Below are 13,304 nucleotides of genomic sequence, written 5' to 3'. Positions count from 1 at the left end.
ACAGTTGGAAGCTAGTGGCAGTTAGTCCGGCCAGAGCGATGCTGTGAGGTGGTGCTGAGGACGGTTTTTTGGAGAGGAACCTCAGGCGGAGGCATCTGTGTCCCCAGCGTTCCTGTCAGGTCTGCAGAGATCAGGACTTTGATACAGGCAACTGACCTGAGGGATACTAGAGCTGCCAAGGAAAGGAGGGCTGAGGCTGACCCAAAGTCTAAGGTGGGAGTCGCCAGAGAATAGATCACATGTAGCCGCTCCACCCCTCAATGTATCTGAGGCTTCATCCTATTCTGTGAGAGTTGAGGTAAATTGCCCCATCCATACAGTGCAGTGACCCAGCGACTGGCAGTGGGAGAAGGCTGTAGTTTACAGGCAAAGTTTTCACCTCAATATTAAAATTGGATAGTGACACAACTGTATCCCAACAGTGACTTTCTTTCAATAAGGAACTGCAGCAACTTATGAATCACAGCCAGTTATCAGCTTGTGACAATAACAAAAAGTAACTGATACTAAACTATGTGCACCACCGCATCAGCTATTTAGTTGCAGCTAATAGGACTATTGTGATAAATGGTGATCCGGACTTTCAAGACAGCATATAAGCTTATAAGGATCTAAACAAAATGTATTGCTAGTATTGTTTTACATGTGCTATATAGTGTTTTTAATATAGTGAGTAAGTAAAGGTAAAAGGGAGCAGTTATAAATGTTAGCAGCCAAGGATATCAAAACCAATAGATAGTAGTATAGTTAATTAATTTATACATTGTACTGCAGAATTGTGGAGGTAGTTTGTATATTTGTTTAACTGAAATACAACATTTAAAAAGAACAGGTATCCCAGCATTGCAGTCCTGGACTGGAGTTAAATAAACTTTTCTTTTTGTTCATAACAATTATCGGTCACTGAGCTTGGGGTAATGGTGGGGTCCTTGCCTCTCTGCCAGGGTGTGGTCTTAGCTAAGAGTTGCCACAGAAGGAAGAAGTGAGGAGGTGTCTCCATTACAGAGGTAACTCCAGCTTACACCCACTCCATTAATTATCTTCACCTTGGCGGGGTACCACATGTACATCTACCCCTCTGGCAAACTTATAGTTCATCCAACACACCACCAACTGCCTACCAACTATAGCCACCTGCTCGATATCGAGCAGGTTGGGCAGCATGCACGGCCAATGGACGCTATCGTCCATACTTGCCAGCGTATCGCTGATCGTTCAGGCATTGGCAGGTGCTACAACAACTTGTCTTGTGCACCAGTTCTCACAAATGGATCCTATTATGCCAGGCAGTGGTGGGCTGGGCCGGGGGGGCAGGGTGCCATCTGCCCCCCAGGCCTGTACAATTGTGCAGAACTAGGGCCACAGCAGCGCTGTCTGTGTACTATGCCTGACAGCCGGGAAAGTTCCCCAATCTGCCTCTTGGCTGTCAGTGTCGGCTGTGGAACAGTGAAGTTAGGCTGGGAAGGGGCCGGCTTATACAGACGGGGCCGTCAGGGGTTCAGGAGTTACAAGTGTTTAGGACAGGAGCAGATGGAATGTGGCCGGGGATTTAAACTACAAACTGCTCCTCTGATCAGTGACTGCAGAAGGGCTGGATTATGATTGAAGAACCTGCCCTGGGAGGTAACCCCTGTCACAGACATGTTTCCCTCAGTCCCCCCACCAGATCAGCATCACTTCCTCGGCTCTGCAGTAGCCCGCCCCCAGCTCTCTTCCTCTCTTCTCTTCCTTCCTCTGAGTCCCTGCTTTCATTGGCATGGCACAGAAGAAGGCTGGCACTGTAGCTGCGGAGCACACCATACCACAGAGGTACTCCCTTTCCTTTGTAGTCTATCTCTGTCCCTTTCTCATGTGCAATCTGTTTCACTGTCCCTTTCCTTTGTAGTCTCTCTCTGTCCCTTTCTCCTCTGCAATCTGTTTCACTGTCCCTTTCCTTTGTAGTCTCTCTCTGTCCCCTTTCTCCTCTGCAATCTGTTTCACTGTCACCTTCTCCCCTGCAGTCTCTCTCACTGTCCCTTTCTCCCCTGCAGTCTTTCTCACTGTCCCCTTCTCCCCTGCAGTCTTTCTCACTGTCCCCTTCTCCCCTGCAGTCTTTCTCACTGCCCCCTTCTCCCCTGCAGTCTTTCTCACTGTCCCCTTCTCCCCTGCAGTCTCTCTAACAGTCTCCTCCCCTGTAGTCTCTCTCACTGTCCCTTTCTCCCCTGCAGTCTCTTTCACTGTCCCTTTCTCTCCTGCAGTCTCTCTCACTGTCCCTTTTTCCCCTGCAGTCTCTTTCACTGTCCCTTTCTTCCCTGCAGTCTCCCTCATTGTCCCTTTCTCTCCTGCAGTCTCCCTCATTGTCCCTTTCTCCCCTGCAGTATCTCCCCCTGTCCCCTTATCCCCTGCCGTCTCTCACTGTACCTTTTTCCCTTGCCGTCTCTCTCACTGTCCCATTCTCCCCTGCAGTGTCAATTACTGTCCGCTCTCCCTCTGCCGTCTCTCCCACTGTTAACTTTTCCCCTTCAGTATTTCATTATTGTCTGATAAATTTCTGCTACACAACCCTTTCAATCTGTGCCTCTGGCCTCTTTACTCACATGTACCTATGCTCCCTCCCCACATGTGTGCCCTTTTCCCCTTACAGCATGGCTGGTGGCTGCAATCAGAATTAAGTCCATATCCAATTAGCCACGAAAAGCCGTGTTTTGGCTATAAGTGTTCACAGGTGCAAAGTTTTCGCACAAAACTGCGTATTGTGCAATGCTATTGCTGAAGTTTTTTCATGTGCAAAAACTCCATAGACAAAAAATTGCTGTTTTCACCCTCTTAGGGCAGGTGAAAAAATTGCAAAATCCCTATTTTTGGTTAACAAATGTGGGGACCCCTATGTCCCTAAAGGCAACTTAGGCAAAAATATTTTTTTAATTTGGCCAATAATAACATAATTTTGGGGTGAAATATTAAACGTGTTGGAAAATGGATTTCAAGTAAAAGGTCGGATATTTTGGGGGGTTCTATGGATGGGACATGTATTTTAAACATTGTAAATGGTTGCACCAGGTGTATTTTTCCACGCCCCTTTAGGACACAAAATATACTTGCACCCGTTTTCATAAATACCTAATTTAAGTGCAGTATTTATTTTGGCCCCAAAAACTTGTGTTTTATAATTTTTCCAATGTTATACAAATATGCATAAAACAGCCATTTAACTCAGTTTAAGAACCCCAAATACTTTTCTTGGGGTCACTAATACACTTATATATTGATTTACTATGTCATTTAGGCTTTTTGTGGGGTACAGACCGATTTCCCCAAATTACCTGTACTTTTCGCTAGTTTGTTGTGCAAATGCATTTTCACGTCTTTGTAGTGCGAAAAATGGGAGCGCGCATAGAAAAAAATACACGAAAATATCGCACCAAAACACGTAAATTTTGCAAAAACTTCTCCGACGTTAAGTTTTTGCTTTTTTCGCAGCTAATTGTTTATGGCCCTTAGTGTGAATGGATGGAGGATCAATCGCGTTCAACGCCACAAAACTGAACCTAAGGAGAGCAGGTAAGCACAATTTTCTGTTACCAAGGGGCATATTTATCACAATCCACATTTTTAAATTGGATGTGATAAATATTTTTTGGCAAATTTGTAATGTTAATATTTTCACATACATTTACTAAACGTCTCTTGCCAGGAGATGGGCTCCAATAAGAGCCTGTCCTGTTAAAGAGCTGGAAGCAGTGTCATAGTGTAATACTATCACACTGCTTCCTGGTTCAGGTCCATGGTGCACAACACTGTACATGCGCGGCTATCAGATCCGGAGCACCTCGCTGTAGAAGAATTTGCTAAATTGTACCCCATAGGCTACTATAGGGTAATGCCATATGTAGATGGCATTACCCTATCAGGGCCAAGTTCCAGAATGCTTCACAGTGTGCTGATAGAAAAGCCGGGGCCACGTGCTTGTGCTTGCCCCCCAGGCTGAAAGTTGCCAGCCAGCCCCTGATGCCAGGACAGAGCTGAATGATATTATGCACCAATTGCTAAATGTCTATTTCCTTTATGGCATTTTTTTTTTAGAGAGCCAGAAGCCAAAATTAAAATCTACCTGCCTCTTGTGCCTAAACCAGAGGCTCCCAAACTCTGTCCTCAAGGCACCCTAACAGTCCAGGTGATAAGGATATCTATGCTTGACCACAGGTGACTTAATTAGTACCTCAAGCAATTTGCTTTAACCACCTCCGCTCAACCATGGATATCTCTAAAACCTGAACTGCTGGGGTGCCTGGAGGCCTGCGTTTGAGAACCTCTGCCCTAAACTATAAAATGGAGTTTGTGGGATATTTGGCTATAGTTGTGGTGCTTTGTTCTGAATAGTGCACAACCACCCAATTCAGTCTACTTGCTGGAGCCACTGCACTTAATGTAGACAATATTTTGACCATAGACTATGTTGCTGTCTGTTTATAATGTACAGTGAAAAGGGGCCATCCTGGGGGGCAGCAGAGGTGACTGCAGCTCTTGTATGTATCTCTTTGCTTCTCAATATACTAGGCATTTATATGAAAGGAGAAAGACCTGGTCCATTTAGGAATAACCCAACTGAATCTTTTCTATAGCATTAACCTTTGTTTCCCTCCGGTGGAGATGTTATGCAGAAGGTGTCCCTCACTGCATTGATGTAGAAAATGTTGTGGAGCTCTCCATTAATGACCAGTGGGCCTGATTCAGACCCATTCGCTTTGCTGCACTCGCTCGCATTGAGCAATTTTTCTCAATCTGCGCATGCGTATAATTCGCAATGCGCGTGTGCGAACCAGTCAGTGCGATGGGAAAGTGCTCGCCCGTAGCCCGCAGTCGGGACGCTATCTTGAGTGACAGTGCTGTTTGTGGGTGGTAACACGGGAAGGTGCTTGTGAACGGGGGAGTGGATGTGCGAACGCAGGCGTGCCCAACCGTCAGAACGGAGTTTAATGGGTGTGCATAATTAGCAAAGTAGCGTCATTGAACATGTGACTTGGATAATTTTTCCATGAACTGCTCGCACTGCTTGCGGGAGGCTAGGTCTACCTTAAGTGCTGCGAGCAGCTCAGATGGCTCCCGATGGTCCCGATTAATCCTACATTTCCCAGAGATGACGTTTGTTGCGAGTGGCAAGGGGGCATCTTTAAACACTTGCGAGCGCAATAAGCCCTCCTCCACTAAGACATAGAGGCGTCCTTACGCCGCAAAGAGCGAGCGCATGTTTTGCATAGACGGCCCCTTTTTGAGAGCGAGTGGCCGCAAATAGCGTCCGGGTCTGAATCAGGCCCAGTATTCCTACTTAAAACTGAGCAGCTTTGGCTACACCCAGGCATCCATGTATGTATATGTAACCAACTATTGTATGCAGTTGGTATTATACCATAGGAGAAGTAGAATAGCTTACTCCAGTTTCAGAGAAGTCCGTCTTTGCTTTCACAAACTCCTATACTCCTGAATCTGCCAGTTACTAGGCATATGCCATATTAATTGTATTCGCTTAGTGGTAATGGATTGGTATAGTAAGCTTAGAACAATATAACTTTGTTCCTGGAGATGTACTGAGGCATGGGGCAATAGTGTCATAAGAACCTTCATAGCAATTTGCAAGTCCCGCTTGAACAGCCAAGAGATGTCTTAATTTTGTAATTGGGGAATGAAGATTTATATTGGTTTGTCCCCAAATCATTGCAGGGATCTGTAGGGCTTTGGAGGATTAAATCTATTTCAGGTACATGTCAGAATAAGTTTAAATCTACATCAAGGAACTACTTGCGTTTACAGGGGCCTTGAAATGAAGCAGCTTTCACAATGCAGGGCCGAAACTAGGATTTTTGTCACCCGGGGCAAGGCCATAAATTGGCGCCCCCAAGAAAATACAACAAAACGTACGAAAAGGGTGTGTGGTTTTGTGACACAATAATGCACCTTATAACACATTATGCCACACATTAATGACCCTTATAACATTATGCCACAGTAAGGCCCCTTACTCATTATGCCACAGTAAGGCCTCTTTTACATTAAGCCACAGTAAGGCCCCTTCTCTTACCTGCCGGGGCTGTGTGGTGGGTGAGCTCCGGGTGGTGTGGGACAGGGCTGCCATAAACTGGGGAACGGTCAGTACTGCCAACATTGTAATGTGGCACCACTCACGGACCGGCAGCCTCTGCTGCCGGTCCGCGAGCACTGATTGACTTGTGACCAGCACCACATTAGACTAAATGTCTCTGTGCCTCTCAAGGCCGGGATGCGGCTCCAAACCCACAAGAACAGCAACCTAGCCTCCCGGGAGCCTCTCCCCTTCACCCCCTCAAGTCCGGCACCCGGGTCACTTGCCCCCTTAGTTGCAGCCCTCCACAATGTGTACAGAATCATGGACTGATACAGAAGATATCAAACTGGTCTCCTGCCTGAATGTCTGAAGACTAACTTTTTATTTATTTTTTGGTCACTTATGTTCAGGCTGTTACTGTAAGGTGGATATCTCAGATGAGGGAGCAACATAATCTAGTTTTACCTATGTATCCTCCTTATGCAAAATAGGTGCCTCACATTAGAACAAGACTTCTGTTAAGAGCAAGGCTATCCTGGTAGTCACTAAGCTTGCACTGAATGATTGAGTAAATGTTCATTTATCCCCAGATGTAGTAGCTGAGATCTGGAAGGAGGATTACTTTTCGGTAGCCAGTATCTAAATGGAATTAACCCTGCGCTTATCAGAAAATACTCTCAAATCCCTGAACTTCCCAGTCGGTGATAACATGGTGGCTGCATCTCTGGGGACCACCACCAGTCTTCAGAAAGAACTAGAGGTGGGGTACCTATTTCTAGGAATTGGTGGCCATGAGACATACTGTCTTTTTAATCTTAAGGGGCATTGGTAGCCCAAAACTGATGCCCTGCAGTAAACTGGTGCTTGTGTCTTGCAGGACGACAATATCATCCTGGCATACTAGAAGGTTCTGCAGGGTGCCCCCGCTAATTCTATAAATGGAAAGCCACAATACATCGCTGTTCCTATGTGTCTTCTGTGGAAAAATACTCAAGATCAACTTGTCCCAATAGTCATCCAGGCAAGTCTTCATATGCTAATGTCTACATAGATTTAGGGTGTCATTGCACAGACTAAACCATGTTCCTATTAGAGATGAGCGGTTCGGATTCCTTAGAATATGAACTTCTGGAATCCGAGACTTAGCTCGGATCTTCCTGTCTGCCTCAGTTCCCTATCTGAGTCAAAACCTCGAGATCCCGCTGTTGGATCTCGCGGTTTTGGCTCGGGCACCAATTTCAAGTCCTATTGAAATCAATGGGCTGATTGCATCTGTCACAGCTCGAAGCCAAATGGTGCTTCCCCATAGACTTCAATGCGGTAGACAGACTCTATGCCAGCACTCTATGTCGCGACATTGTATCATTGATGTAACCACATGATTAACCTCAGTTAATCTTGCGGCTACGATGTAGCGGTTCCCACCATAGACTTCAATGGGGATTTCTCACCATAGAAGTCTATGGGAGACACAGGCTGGCCGCATTCAGCTAATCAGGGAGCTGCTCCGACGGAGATGCTCCCTGATTGGCTGGCGGCCCCTTCACTGACGGGGCACACGTGTGCCCCGGTCATTTACGCGGAGCAAAGGTATGTGTACTACACACATACCTTTGCTCAGTCCAGCATGGATCGGGTTTTTTCCTTTTTTTTATTTTAACCCCTGGATTGCCTACTTGGAGAAGTGGACATGATCGACGCATAGGAGAGGTGAGTATGTTTTTTTTTTTTCAGGTACATCCCTATGGATTACTTCGGATACTAGGTGAGTATGTGTGAGTGTGAGTGTGAGTGTGCATGTATGTTTTATTAAAATTATACTTTCACGGTGTATGTTTGTTTATTTACGTATTTCTTTAGTTGTGGAACTACAAGTGCCAGCGGGCCCATAATGCCCCGCATGCTGGTATTTGTGGTTATCCAAATACCAGCATGCAGGGAAGGCTTGCTGGTACTTTTGGTTCTACAACTAAAGACAATATGGAAACTTTATTTTTACACTTTACACTATCAACCCAGCACCCACGGGCATAGGGTGCCGGGGATAGCCCCGGGCTATCAGTCTAGACCTGGGGTGCCCTGGAGAGGGGTACCCCTTTATTGGGGGGGTACCCAACTCCCCAGGGATCCCCGGCCTGGACTGACTAACGGTCAGGGATAATGCTTTGGTCGAGGAAACCTGTGAAAGGTTTTCCCTGGCTGTGGCATTATCCCCCCGCTAGAAAGAGTTCGGTGCTGGTTCTGAAATTTTCAGGGGACCCCCTACTCGTTTTGTCCCCTGATTTTCCAGAACCAGGACCAGCTCAACAAAGCCCTGTGCTGGTTCTTAATATACAGGGGCCCCCTACACATTTTGGCCCCTGTATTTTTAGAACCAGAACAGGCTTTATAAAGCCCGGGGCTGGTTATGCTTTTGGGGAGGGGGTGCACGTCATTTTTTTTAAATTTAAAAACATTTTACATAAGTACACACAGAAACATGTACATATCTCATGGATATGTGCATGTTTCTGTGTTAATCTGACCTGCTCAGGATGTACTCGCTAGCCTGAAGCAGGTCTATTATTTGGGGACTTTTGGTAATCTTTTTTTTGCGAGTCTGAAACAGACACTCTATTACATTGGGCGAGTTGATTATTTTCAATGTGAAAACATCTGGATGCGAGTTTGAGAATGGGGAGTTTTAGTAACTCTGAAAGATGCGAGTTTCAGTGAACAGACACCCTATTACATTGGAGAGTTGTGAAAAATTGCGAGTTTAGCACCAAACTCGCAATTTACCAAAACAGACACCCTATTACATTTGGCCTGCAGTTTTTATATATTGCCCACTTATAAGTCCAATGGCAGAGGATAATTGTGTGGTTTTAGATGGTGCTGTAGTTACAGATATGTCTCTATTACAGTTGGCTCAAACCCCAGGAGAGAATGCTCCAATCTTCCTGCCCAGTGACGCTGAATTCGACTGGCTACTGGCAAAGACTCTGGGTGCACAATTCTGACTTCCAGGTGCATGAACTGGACACTCACCTTCTCCGCACTCATCTCTTTGCTGAGGTCTTCAACATTGCAACCACCAGACAACTCCCAATGGGCCACCCAATCTACAAGGTGAGATCTGGTTTTAAACCATTGTCATGGTGTGGCTCTCGGGGCAGGGGCTCTATAAATGGGCTAATGCTGTCTTTTTAATACGGAGGCTTGAGAGGTGTCATCTAGCATGGGGAACACCATATTCTACTGCCTAACAGTAGAAAACTCTAACGTACTATACATTTAAATGTCAAATTGTGGCCTTATATTGACCTAGAAGTCATGGCTGCTAATGCTAGAACAATTAATTGAATATATGATATATAATATCCACAATATGTTTTAAAATGTCCACTACTCATGAAGGTCTATATCAGATGGGATTCTAATGCTTATATTCCTACTTTCCCAGCTAATTATTCCACACCTTCATTATCACCCTTGAGATCAATGTAATTTCCAGAGCTCACCTCATTTGTCCTGGGGGCCTCTTTGATCAGATAAGATCATTTATTATACAATGGTTACAGAAAACTCTGCCAGCTCACAGGGGTTTAAATGGTGTGTAAAAGCTTGCAATCGCTCAATAACTGTTCAAGTTCAATGCTGCAGCTTGTATATTTGAGCCATACGTCCAACATATTCTTTTTTTTTTTATTCAGGCTATAGTAACTGGAAAAAGAGGGATTCCAATACTGTTGAAAAAAGCAATAGATGGGGTCACTTACAGCAGCCTCTGTCTCCCTGATGACATCCAGGCAAGAGGAGTGGAGTCCATTCCCAATTACCTGTACAGGGATGATGGGATGAAGATCTGGTCGGCTGTAGAGGTAGTTCTATAAAACACCCTCCTGTTCCAGCTGCTTATCCAGAGGGAGAGGACTTAGGTCCTGATTCAGACCCGCTCGCGAGCACTGAGCGCTCGCAGGCGGGTCGATGGTGCCCTAGTGCGCATGCGCACGACGGAGGGAGCTCCGTCGTACGCATGCGCGAGACCCGAATAGCGTCAGCCAAGCCGTCGTTATGGGTCTCGCACCAAAGGAGGCGTGCTGTCGATGGTGAGTGACAGCACGCCCCCTTTGGTGGGCGTGCCAGGGGCGTTGCTGCCCAGACGGAGGCGTTCCCACTCCACTAGTGATGTCAGTGGGAGTGCTTTTGGCTCTGATAGAGCCAAAAGCACTCCTGGGCTTGCGGCAGCGAGACCCTACCGCAGGGTCTCGTCGCAAGCCCAATGGTTGCGATGGTCTTGACCATCGCGACCATCTTTTTGGCCGCTCGCATAAGCTGTGGGTGGTCATCCACAGCTATGCGAGCGGCCAGGAGGCCGCTCCAATTTTAGGTAGAAGGGCCCTGATTCAGAGCGAGCGCTCTTGTCAGAGCGTCCGGCTCTGAATCAGGCCCTTAATTTCCCATCTTTTAATAAAATGGCCTCCCACTGGTCATAGTGTAAACATGCAGTAGGATAGTGAAAACCTTCATGTTGCCAACCGATTTAATCAAGGGAATTCTATATAGCTAGATTATTAAACACTAATCACTTGTGTGCATCATCCATACTTGATTACACTGATTATACCTCTTGCTTTATCCAACTTCAGCTTTGTGTCCAACATTGTTAATTACTACTATGAGTGATGTGGCTAACAGTGCAGACCCTGAACTTCAGGCCTGGGTGGCAGATCTTCAAAGAAGGTTTCTTGGAGTCTAAATCTACTGGTAAGTGACTTCTTGTTCTTGTGATGCCATATCACAAACAAACATGGTGTCCACAATGAGCCAACCTGGTCTTTCAAATGTTGGGAATCCTGGTATTACCAAAAGGTCATGCACCACCAAATAGGTCAGTTACATCAGAAATTTCTAAACACATGGCCACTTTGAACATTTGTCCTTGGGACATGAATTGGCATTTGGGTTTTGGAACACTGTAAGACATTTGTAGTTTTTGGATAAAGAATGTTTTAATGTGTAGTTGACCAATGGAGTATTTCCTTTGATAGGAATGCCATCATCCTTGGAGACCAAGGAGACTCTGACCAAGTACCTGACCATGGTGATCTTCACTTGTTCTGCTCAGCATGCAACTGTCAACAGTGGTCAGGTGAGGGTCAGATCATCACAGCTTTACAATATGTGGGGTTCTTGGTATCCTGTGTGGTCTTTCATAATCTATCCTTGATTTGGAGACCAGATTGACCAATCTAAATGAGCTTGGCTTGTAATGTATTATGAGTTTCTGTCACTGACTGGGATTCAGAGCTGTGTTTCCATTGCAGTTTGACTTCTATGCCTGGATGCCCAATGGTCCCACATCAATGAAAAATCCCCCGCCCATGGTAAAAGGCGTCAGCACATCCCAGAGTATCCTGGCTGCATTGCCTGAAGTAAACACTATCAGTAATGGCCTAACCACGGTGTGGCTGCTTAGCAATGAGCCAATAGACAGGCTGAGTACTGGGAGCCAGTATGAATATTGCAATAAGCTGATCTAGTACTTACGTGTTCTGGGGATATTGACCAAATCCATAGACTACTAAATAACCCCATAATCTACTAATGTGCATATAACTTTGTAATGTGTGGCAAATGGACCTTGTTGAAATGATGTCATCTTTAATACTTCTCATTCCCCTCTAGAGATGTCTGGGGGATTACCCTGATGTGCGTTTTACAGAGGAGGCTCCACAGGCATTTATAAAGGATTTCCAGAGGCAGCTGGCTGAGATTTCCCAATCCATTAAAGTGCGGAACAGCAGCATGAGTTTGCCATATCCCTACTTGGACCCGAGCGTGATTGAAAACCGTGTTTCTGTATAACAGGAAAAGTGGCAGTGGATCTACAGACCCTGTGAATGTAGTGTTTTCAAATTAATTGTCAGAAGATATTTGTGAACAATTAAATATTTCAGAATCTGTGCATTGAAGTTCTTTTTTACCAGCTCACTATGATTAGGAGAGTCTGCTCTTAGACTGAACATACACAAAAATATCATGGGGGTACATCCAGAGATTCACTCCAGAGAGCAGTCATAACTACAGTAATTGGCTATAGTACACTATCCCTTGTTAGGGGTGCTGCATCCAACCACATGCTGAACATCTACAGCTGCTGGTCGAGATTTGGTACAACTAGTCATCCACCAATATGGAAATTACAGACTACAACTAGGAATGTATGTCAGTGTTGCCTGTTATAGTGCTAAAATCTTGACACCATAAGTCTGTCTGATCAAAACCCAACACTAACAACGTGCCAGCTATTGGACCTGATTGCAGAATGACTAAGGGCAGAGCATTCAAAGCCCAGCTCTGATGTGTTGCAGACACTGGATTTATTAGGTGATTTGAAGGATTGAAACATAAACCACCAGTGATTTGTTGCAGTTTGAAAAATCACTCTTGCAGCAGTTTCAGGCAAACGGTCAATAAAAGTTTGTGTGACACCTGCACAAACAAGACACAATACAATTAAGAAACCATTGCCAGAGCTAAGGATTGGTGATATCTCCATAGACTTGAGGTATATGCTCTGGAAGTTTTTCACTTGTCTTCATCGCTGCAGGGATCCAAATTGGGGGTTTAATTTGGAGAGGTGGGCTGTCATAGTGTTGAAGTGAGGTTAGGCCCTGGACCCACAAATTCAGCTTACCATTGTTTGAAACTGGGTTGTATATGATCACAAGAAAAGTCTTGCGCTAGTGGGCTTAATTGGCTGTAGTGTAAGTAGCTGAAATTTTTGTGGACTGCTGTATGCATGCACTGAAACAGGGGCAAGTTTTGGTAAGCCTGACTTCTTGTCACTTTGGGGGCATGCCCAATGATCCAGGAGCTGCTGGATGCCCTCGGTCACTACACAACCTGGCATCTGTCCCGCCACTAAGTGCTGTGACTCAGAGGCACTGCTAGTTATGCCAGTGGTAGAGGATACAGATCAATGGCTACTCATTTCTTCATGGTAGTACTGGCCCATACCTCCTTACTCGCACCACTGTCTAGGTTTAAAAAAAACTTGTATGAAAATATTGATCGACTGGTGGAATTTTCCTTCCAAATTGAGTCGGCCAAAGCTGACATAACTAGAAGGTAGTGTTGGGAGAACAGTCTTGTGTGTCCAAAAAGTTACCTTGACCCTTGTGGAATGTATTTTTGACAACTTGCATCTGTTCCTATTCAGTATAAGTTTGTGGAATCTATTTGTAAATTATGACTTAAA

At 45.3% G+C, this 13,304-nt stretch overlaps 1 pseudogene; it reads left to right on the top strand.

Annotated features, from left to right (window-relative positions):
- Positions 1-1,598: 1,598 nt before the first annotated feature.
- LOC148477487 (hydroperoxide isomerase ALOXE3-like) lies at positions 1,599-11,908 on the top strand (annotated as a pseudogene).
- The last annotated feature ends 1,396 nt before the right edge of the window (positions 11,909-13,304 follow it).

The sequence above is a fragment of the Taudactylus pleione genome, unplaced genomic scaffold (genome assembly GCF_031769625.1).
Source record: "Taudactylus pleione unplaced genomic scaffold, aTauple2 ptg000711l, whole genome shotgun sequence".
NCBI classification, from domain to species: Eukaryota; Metazoa; Chordata; class Amphibia; order Anura; family Myobatrachidae; genus Taudactylus; species Taudactylus pleione.
Note: the sequence above shows the minus strand (reverse complement) of the source record. Positions and strands in the feature narration are given on the sequence as shown.